Source organism: Nelumbo lutea, chromosome 6, assembly GCF_056320005.1.
Source record: "Nelumbo lutea isolate HS-2025 chromosome 6, American lotus-T2T, whole genome shotgun sequence".
NCBI lineage: Eukaryota > Viridiplantae > Streptophyta > Magnoliopsida > Proteales > Nelumbonaceae > Nelumbo > Nelumbo lutea.
The window spans coordinates 24188585-24198496 of record NC_142689.1 but is presented as its reverse complement, the minus strand read 5'-3'; the positions used below and the strand labels follow the sequence as shown (position 1 = coordinate 24198496).

At 35.9% G+C, this 9912-nt stretch overlaps 3 non-coding genes across 3 annotated transcripts; all 3 read right to left on the bottom strand.

The window, feature by feature from the left end:
• Window positions 1-8530: 8530 nt before the first annotated feature.
• LOC148847984 (small nucleolar RNA snoR74) lies at window positions 8531-8662 on the bottom strand. Its single transcript, XR_016101659.1, has one exon. It is a non-coding gene; the product is annotated as a small nucleolar RNA snoR74 (small nucleolar RNA).
• Window positions 8663-8780: 118 nt separating this feature from the next.
• Window positions 8781-8911, bottom strand: LOC148847983 (small nucleolar RNA snoR74). Its single transcript, XR_016101509.1, has one exon. It is a non-coding gene; the product is annotated as a small nucleolar RNA snoR74 (small nucleolar RNA).
• A 363-nt stretch (window positions 8912-9274) lies between these two features.
• Window positions 9275-9404, bottom strand: LOC148847982 (small nucleolar RNA snoR74). The gene has a single exon (XR_016101650.1). It is a non-coding gene; the product is annotated as a small nucleolar RNA snoR74 (small nucleolar RNA).
• Between the last annotated feature and the right edge of the window lie 508 nt (window positions 9405-9912).

Here is a 9912-nt window from a genome sequence, read left to right as displayed (position 1 = left end):
TATATTGGATTGGACCTGGTCCGTCTGTAACAAATTTATATTGAATTGGGTTGGATTAAGCCAATATCTGGTCGATTGATATAAGATAAGAATATGTGTCAATGGATCAGGTTTGGGTTGAAACCAATCTAAATCAAAATGAATTTGAACAGATTGGATGGTTCAAACATTGAATTGGACTGGTCTAAATTGGTCCAAAACATTCATTGAATTAGATTGGACATGATCCATTTATAATGGATTCACATTGGACTGGACCGGATTAGACCAAATTTAATCCAATTGACACCCCTAGTTGAAGACATTACTCAAGTCATTCTATGGAGGTAGCAACCTATTTTCATGCACCTAGCCTTGGACCCAACCAGCCCAATTCTTACAACAAAACCTAATCAGTCAATTACTCCATGGGCCTAGAAAGCTTACAACAGCTTTTTTAAATCCTACTCAGATGTTTTTAAAGAGCATAAGGAGTTACCACCATCTAGGCCCATGGATATTGAAATAATACTAGAAGCCACCAGCCAATGTTAGGTTGTACCATTACCCTTGTTTTCAAAGAGGAGAAATGGAGAAGATTGTACATGAGTTACTAGACAAGAAATTTATCCAACCCAGATCCGGTCCATATTCGGCACCAATACTCTTAGTTTAAAAAAAAAAAAAAAAAACAAAACAAAAAAAGATGGATCATAGAGATATTGGGCTCTAAACCAAATTATGATTAAAGACCATTTCCCAGTACCTTTCATTGACGAATTGTTGGATGACTTGCAAGGTGCCACAATTAGGGGTGCAATTGAATTTAGTCGAGACAAATTTTGGCATGTCTTGGCTCACCTAAACTACAATACTACTGGGTTCAAGCTTGAATTCAAATTTGATATGAATATTTTTGGGTTCAAGCCCGATTCTATTAAAGATTCAATGCAACTTAAGTCTAGATTGAAAGCTTGAAAATGAATATACTTTTGTATTTTATAAATTATATGATATAAAGTTAAGCTTGCAAGATTTCAAGCCAAACTTTTATTGGTTGAGCTTGAGTTCGAATAACTAATCAAGCTTACCCTAAAATTCAAACTCAAGCCTGAATTATTCGATTAGAGCTCGATTTGATTGCACCCCTAACCACAGTATTCTTTAAACTCTATTTGAGGTTGGATTATCATCAACTAAGAATGAATGTTATGTAACTAATGTGCCCAAAACAGCTTTCTAGACACATGATGAGCACTATGAATTCCTTGTCATGCCATTTGACTTAACAAATGCACCTCATTTTTTGTTGTACCAGCACCAATTATTTGCTAAGGCTGTGTTTGATTGCAATGCAAATAAATTTGCACTGATGCAAAACCATGGCAGTGTAAATGATTTGAGTGTAAATTCTGACATATTTTTATTTCAAATTTTAGTTTATTTTGTTTGATTACAGTGCAAATGAAGTAAATTAAGACATGAAGGAGAATAAAGTAAAATCCAAAACAAAATTAAACAAGAATTTACATTTTTTTTACATTTGCACTCCCATGCATTTATACTTTATTTGCACTACAACCAAACACAGTCTAAGGAATCAAAGTGTGTATTCGGGCAACTTCATGTCTATTATTTGGGTCAAGTCATGGCAGACCCTAACAAAATCAAGTGCATCATACAATGGTCCACTCCTACATCTCTAAAGGCACTCAAGGGGTTTTGGGGCCTTACAAGGTACAACAAGCAATTTATCCTTCAATATGGGTTTTTGGTAGCACCCTTTACAGTATACACAATTGTTGCGCAAAGATAGTTTCCACTGATTCCCAGGTTTAACGGTTTGGAACAACATTTTTTTCTAAAAAAACGGCATTAAATAAGAGGGTATTGTTTGAAGTACCGCTTTTTCTAATACGACTCCTACGTGGTATTATTTTCTCAGAAGATGACATCGATGCCAAACATTGCTTATATCTTCCCGAATCCCGATTCGCAGTTTGTCTTGGAATGTGGTGCATCAAGGGGTTATCTTGGGGCAGTGCTAATGCAAGATGGCAAACCCCCTAGCCTATTTTAGTAAGTTCGTATGAGAAGGGACTCATGAATGTGGTTCTAAACTTCTAGTAGTGTAAAAGTGGCGAGTCCACCTTCTAGGCCGCCAATTCATTATATGTACAGATCACAAGAGTCTGAAACTTTTTGTTGGAACAGAAAATGAAAATTCATTCATCATAGCAACAATATTGGGCTCATAAACTGTTGGGCTACCCATTGCTTGACAGCCTTAAAATTTATATGTTTATAAATATGAAGAAGTTACTCCTGACCCGTGTTATGTATGAGTTTTGTTAAGGTTGTGTGACCTGTGTCTATTTGTGGTATAAATGTGAGTCGATGTAAAATTCTATCATCAGTTTGTATTTGTTTTTAGTGTAAATACGGACTGGTGTAAAATTTCATTCACGATCTGTATTTTCACCCAGTTATTTTCAGTGTAAAGTTTATATTGAAAACCTTCCTATCAATTGAGTTTACAAAATGAAACAAAATGAGTGCTATAATATTTCTAATTACACCAAATCAATTCAAATCTAGTATTATTTTTAGGTTATTCTTACCCAGCCAGACCGCATTAAAATTTGATGCACACGAGTTGGGTTAGGGCTCAAGTTAAGTAAAGATAAGGCCAGACTCGGGCTGAGTTCAAGCTACCTAAGGATATAAAACCTGAACTTTTGAGCCCAGGCCCAACCTAAGGACTGAAAATCTAAACCCACCCATGTAATGTTGTGGGTTGGATTAGTCTGGGCTCAAGTTAGACCCGCCCAGGTTGCACCCCTAAATCCATTCTATTTAATGTCATATCAATTGTTAAATTTCTGGTGCTTAAATCATTTATTACTACTCCTATCCATTGTATAAATGGATTTTAAAAATTAATTTTATCATTAATAAATTTTCATTAATTCTTTTCATTTTTAGATAAATTTGTATTAATTTATGTTATTTTTAAATGAAACTAATAAGTCATTAATCATTTTTATTAAATTTTTACTAATATCAAATGGAATTTAATTGATAAAAATTAATTTTCTAACTAATAATAAATTTTAAATTTCTTTTCAGACTCTAAGAATTAATTTTAAAACTAATCAGAATACATTATATTAATTAGCATACTCTATTAATAATACTTGATCTACCAAATAGATCACACATTAGTTGTATGTGTTGCAGAGGTGGACGTAATGGGTCACGCCCGTGGGCCTGCATCTACCTCTCAAAACCATGTGTCAGAATAGCGAGGTTCTGAGTAAAAGAGAAGTGGAGTATAAGAAGATTAACAGCTAGGGTTGGAAATAAATTGAGCTTTTTTACGAGTTATTAGATTTCAGTTCGTAGAAAACTCGATTCAGCTCCATTTAAGTTGAGTAAATATATAGGCTCATTTGTTAACCGAGCCAAATTCAGGCCCAACTCGTAAAGCTCGCAAGCCTAATCAAGCCTAATACATACATACATACATAATAACATTTTATATATAAGAAATAATATGTATAATAACATTTATATATATATATATATATATATATATATATATATATATATATATATAATTTTTATTTTTTATATGTATTATAATAAATAATCTGTCATTATCAATTGTATATAAAATAAAAAATAATTTATATATGTATAAATTTTATTTTTTATAGGGAGTTTGGCTCCCAATTGAGCTGGAACGAAGTTCAAATGTACAAGCTTTTGAGCCAAGCCAAATTTAATTTCATGTCTCTAGTTCGAAACTTCGAATCAAGCTCAAGTATAGCATTCTTTTTGTGAGCCAAGCTCAATTAACCAAATATCCAGCTCAGTTCGACTCGAACCCACCCCTACTAATAGATAGCAATGGCAATTGAGCAAGTTGGGTTGGGTTTGGTTGGGGTTGATTTTCAAACAAACCCATCTAACTCGCCAACCCATTTATGACCCAGTTATATAAAATTAAATGGGTTGGGTTCAACCCAAACCCACTTTAACCCAATCCAACCCACCTAAACCCATTAATCTTATATTTAAGGGCATAAAACAAAAAACCAACTCCCTTTAAACAAATAAGTTGGTCATAGCTTGGTGGTAGTAGTTGCTATTTGCATAAGTGGTGAAGGTTTAAATTGCATTACATGCATGTTATTTTTACACAAGTGGCAAAGCCATTTGACTATGTTCGAGATTCAGGTTTGATTGAACCGCTTGGGTTCAAACCATCCATACCAACTTGAACTATCTAATTGGATTATCTTTGAGCTAATCACTTCAAAGGTGATTGAACTGTTTAGATCTAGATCAATCCAATTGAACCAGACTAGACCGATTCAGTTAATGGCGGATTGACATAGACTAGCTCATATCAGGTTTGCACACAGGTTTGAAACCAAACCAACTAGCCCAAAGCGGGTCAAGAGAAGTAAATCAAACCGGTCCAAACTTGGGGATAGGTTGTGCAAATATGGGTCAAACAGGATTATCCAAACCGAGCAAAAGAAAGAGAGGAAGATCTCGGGTCAAGATAAACCGGGCCCGAGCCAAACCATCCCGCGCCAAACCCATTTCGAATTCTGGTCAACTCGGATCAGTCTGGCCTAGGTCGGGTGGGTTCAGACTAGGCTAACCTAATCAAATGAACACAAACCAAGGTGATCAAGTCTATTCATATTTAGACCAAGTTGAATTGGTCCAAACTCGGGTCAAGTTGATTTGGATTTATGTTGATTTGGGTGAAGTGTGTTGATTTGAGACAATTAATTTTAGTCAATAATTAACAAAAAAATAATGCATTAATTATAAACCATTTCATTCAAATGAAGAAAATTAAAAAAATGGTTAAGGAATTAATACTTATATGGTTAACCCAATGATTATACACAACCCAACCCATTTAAATTTGACCTAATGGGTGATCAACCTATTTCCAACCCGCTAAGTAAATGGGCAAGTTGGATGGGTTCAGTGGGTTGGATGAAAATTTGCCAACCCTACTAACAGATACAAGGTTTTAAAAACTGACCTCGAAACGAAACCGTTCTAGATATCGATTTCCGGGTCAACGGTTCGACAATCCGGGTTGAACAGTTTGGACAGTTTGCATATTAGGGCAACTATTTTATATGAGTTATGAGATTTGAGAAAGGAGAGGAGATGTTGTCCATTGAGAAAGAAAAAAAAAAAGAAAGAAAAAAAAGGAAAAAAAAAAGAAATGAGAAAGGAAAAAAGAAAAGACGATAAAGGAAAGGAAGGAGGGAAAAAGAAGGAAGAGGAGGAAGGTTCGATTACTGGCAACGATAATGGCGACAGCAACGGCAACAGAAACGGCAAGGCAATAACAACATATGCAGGTCTAAGTTCTCATATCTTGTTGTTCTTCTTCTTCCTCAGATCTAAGACATGGACTCAGATCTGAGTTTGTATGTTTTCTAATGAAGAAGAGAGTTCCAGGGTTATAACCGCTATCCGGGTCAAATGAATCAACAGTTCAACCGTCCAAATCAATGGTTTTTTGACTAAGTCAACAGCTTTTAACCCAAGAACGAAATAGAGGTGAAACGAAACCAATTGCTTGAACGGTTTCCAAACCGAATAATTCGACCATCCAGGTCAACGACAGTTCAAAAACATTGAACAGATATGTCAAATGGATCATAAGAACATGGTTCCATTGTCTTCTTTGCCCCGCATAATACAAGAGAGGTTTATAAAACCCGTATAATCTCTTGCCCGTTAATATGGTCCTTTTTCAATAATATCTCCTGAAAATCAAAATTGCTTTTTATAATCTGTTCAAAAAACCCTGTACGATCTCTCTTCCATCCGCAACTCCCGAATTCCCCAATGCGAAATGGAATTTGGAATCCCTTCCGCCAATCCCACTTTCCCCAATACGAAATCGGATTTAATCCTCACAGAAACGTCCTCGTGGCCTATACATGGGAAATATCTCCACCATTTTAAGTTTTTTTCATAAAGAGACATCTTCAATGGGTGACTGAGAGGGACTGTGAGAGGACCAAATCCAATTTTGCGTTGGGAAGTTGGGAGTGGCGGAAGGGAAAGAGATTAATAGAATTGAACAGATTATGTAAATTAATTTTGACTTTCAGGAGATAATTAAAAAAAAAAAAAAACATCGTGAAAGCCCCCTCAAGGACATAGAAACCAAGTACTAACAAACAGGCCAATACTTTCACTCTCTCTGTCAGTATTAAGTATAAACGCGTACGAACTTGGGACATGACCTATCAATCTTAGGGTTTTTTTTGCCCTGAACATCAATAAAAGATAATATTTTTATAAAATAATAAAAATAAATTTTCTTTTGAAAAATATCAAAAAGGGCAATGATACTGTTCATCGCCTTCCTCTGCATCCGAATTCATCCTGAACCCCCCAACTGAAGGTCTGGCAGACTCCGTTTTCCCAAAAAGGTAAAAGAAGCGACTATGCCGATTTCAGCTCTCCGGGCCGCTACCATCACCACCCTCGTCAGCGGAACCGACCACATCGTCGGAGCCAGGCACGACTGGAACCCTAGAATCAACTATACACTCTGGGCCAACAAGGCAAAACGTGTTCGTGTTCGTGTTCGGTGAAGGAATACCATGGTCGAACACAGCAAATTACAATCAGAGGCAGACAGTTCTAGCAAGGTTTTGACTTCGCTTATCGGTTGTCTCCGCCTCTAACTTTCGGTTTTCGTGTTCGTGTTCGAGGCACAGTGGAGACAACTGTGTTCGTGTTTCGGTTTTCCTTCGCCGGTACAGAAACCATGGTCGCCTGCCTCTGCAGGTCTAGCGAGCGCGATTCAAGATCGGAGACAAGCTGACGAATCGGATCATCGAAATTCTCAGAAGCGCAAGCCACCAGGAGGCAACGGCTATGCGCGGAGTGGCCGGGAATTCACCTAATCGATCGCTGTTGCAGTCACTGAAAGCTGAAGATGAATCACCAGAGCTGTAGAGGGAATTCCGACCTCCACTGGAAGGGCGATGAACAGTGTCATCGCCCTTTGTTGATATTTTTCAAAAAAAAATTACCTTATTTTGGTAATTTAAAAAAAACATTATCTTTTATTGATATTCAAGGCAAAAAGTTGCCCTATCTTACCCCTGAATACCGTCAGAGGGGTTGTAATTTTTATTCTTTTTGCGCATAGCACAATCCACATCTACGCTAAGACAACCTACCTAACATACAAACTAAGCCCCCACTCAATTGGCAAAAAAAAAAAAAAAGTATTTTAGTTTAAGAAAAATGTTCCACACCCTCTTCCATAATTTTAATAGTAATATAAATATAAATATAGATTAACACAAACTATATTAAATTTCTAAAAATTAAGATACACTTATATGCATATTTTAATTCTTCCATCATTTTTCAACATTTAACACCTTTATCCTAATGGTTCACATTTCACATAAACCATTATTTTTTTTTTTTGTGAAGATTTCATATAAACCATTATGCGTATAAATTATTTACAATCATCTATACCATTTAATATCAAAATGAACTTAAATTTAATTTTTTTGTTCTTTTTTAATATTTTCAGAATTTATTTAACCTTTCCTAGCATATTCATGTGTATCTTAATTATTCCATGAGCATCCATGTGGTTATGGCATTAAACAAACGATGGGATGGAATTCATATAGCCAACCTCATATAAGGTTTAGATTAGATGATGATGATGGTCCATGAGCGTAGAATAGATGTCATGATATGTCTTATTGTATTTCCATTACTCTTTATGTTTCCCATTCTTTGATCCTTGGTTCAGTGGAGGGAAGAATTAACTACACTTTGGCTAGTGGTTCAATGAGTATTACTCACTACATCCTTGAGCAAATATAGAATGAATTTAGCCAACTTAGCAGGTTTTAACATCCATGCCTCCCTATGCATTTGAATGGTTATTCTTGCTTTTTTTCCAAGAACGTCAAAACAGAAAGAGCTCACTGGCTTGCTTGGGGAAACAAAACATCTTCAAAATACCTATAAACTTGGCCAAAGAAGATGAATTCCTTGCGGTTTGTAGTGCTCAGAAAGAACAGAAACACCAAAAGAAAATAGACGATATGAGCATTTTAAAGCACTAGAATCAAAACAAGGAAATAATATATGAAGCAAACAAGGAAATAAAAGCATTGAATACCCTAGAACTCCATAGGCAACCATCAAGGCTCCAGTAGATATAGGTTGAGAAATGTGGAAATTTTTAGTTTGTTCCAGAAATGATTTGAGACACCAAAAACTAAAGTAGATAGATAGAGATTGGGAAAGGAAATAATGTAATAGTGATTGGATTATGTTTTATTAACCAAGTGATGTCATGAGCATCTGAATGCAGGTTTGAATATGAGAGTCACCACCTGATGCTAAAAAAGCATTAAGGTTATGTCTATATCAATTCCACCCATACAGCAAGGAGAAGCATTGCAAAATGACATTTTTTGACAAAATATTATCATAGATAACCAATAATTCCTTGAAATGTAACATCATTGATTGAACCAATTGTCCAAGGTCAAGCCTACAAAGGTTCACCCAATAATGATGTCATGATAATATCCCCAAGGCTTACGAGGGACTTGCTCATTAACAAACAAGTTCGGACCTTTGTGCCTCGGGGCTCAAATGCAAAGAAAGGATGAAACAGAGCAGTAGCAACAATTCAAAAAGAAATACTCACTCTACGACAGTATAATAGAGAAGGCAGAACCAAAGAAAGAATGTCTTCATGGTGTGATACCATTTACTGAACCTTCTGAAACCAACAATATCACAGACGTTCACCCCATAACAATGGAAATGATTTTCCTTAAGTCTATGAGACACCAATTTGCATAGGCAACAGGGGACCTTCCCTTTTCATCAGATTCAGAGATAAAAACAAAATAAATCGTTCTTGTAGTATAAATAAGATACATAAGTAGCACATGTTATTGGTTTAAATAATTTGAAAAGAAACAGGAGGAAAAAGAACAATCCTACAGATATAATGCCGTCCTCCACAAAGGAAAAACCCACTACCACCCCCTAAACGGAAAGGTTAAGTTAGCTGCAGACCCACTGATTGAAACCAACATGGGCCAAAACCAGTTTAAATGCACAGATTAAACAGCTCTTATGTCAACTGTTTCTGTTGACCCTAAACCATTGCAGGCATCAAAGCATTAGTTCTGCACCTAACACCTAGAGAAGGAAAACCAACAAAGTAATCAAAATGCGCTTACAATGTAACATCATTTACTGAACCTTTTGTCACCAGAAGTATATACACAGGTTCACCCAATAACAATGTAAATGATTTCCCTGAAGTTTACGAGAGGCCTGTTCACATGGGCAACGGCCCCTGCTTTTTTCATCAGGATCATAACCAAATTTAACATTTATAAAAAACACGAAATAAATTTAATGGCAACTCCTACAGAAGAGAATACTAACCAAATAAATTCAAAAAAAAAGGAGACAAACACCAATAATATTGATAAAAATAGAGCTACCCTCCAACTCAGTTATCAGAGGAAGTCACCCATCTACCCCACCCAAGCATTCTGGTTGGGGAAAACAAGAAAAAGACCCAATCAGATCTTATAGCTTTCAAAGGGAGTCATTACTCCACAGTAGCATTTGTTCACACATCAAAGTGTTCGTTGTTGATCAAAAGGAAATAATCATATCAATCTTACTTTTAAGCTCTACCAACAGAAAATTTAACTGGTTGAACATGAAAACTTTGTAAAACAAGAGGGCTGGTCAAGCTCCACAAGAGATTGATCTTGAATCACACCCTACCAGAATGGGTTGTGTTGCCCGGCTCACTCAAATACGATGGAGAAGATGGTGAAGAAATTGAAAACTTGAACTAAA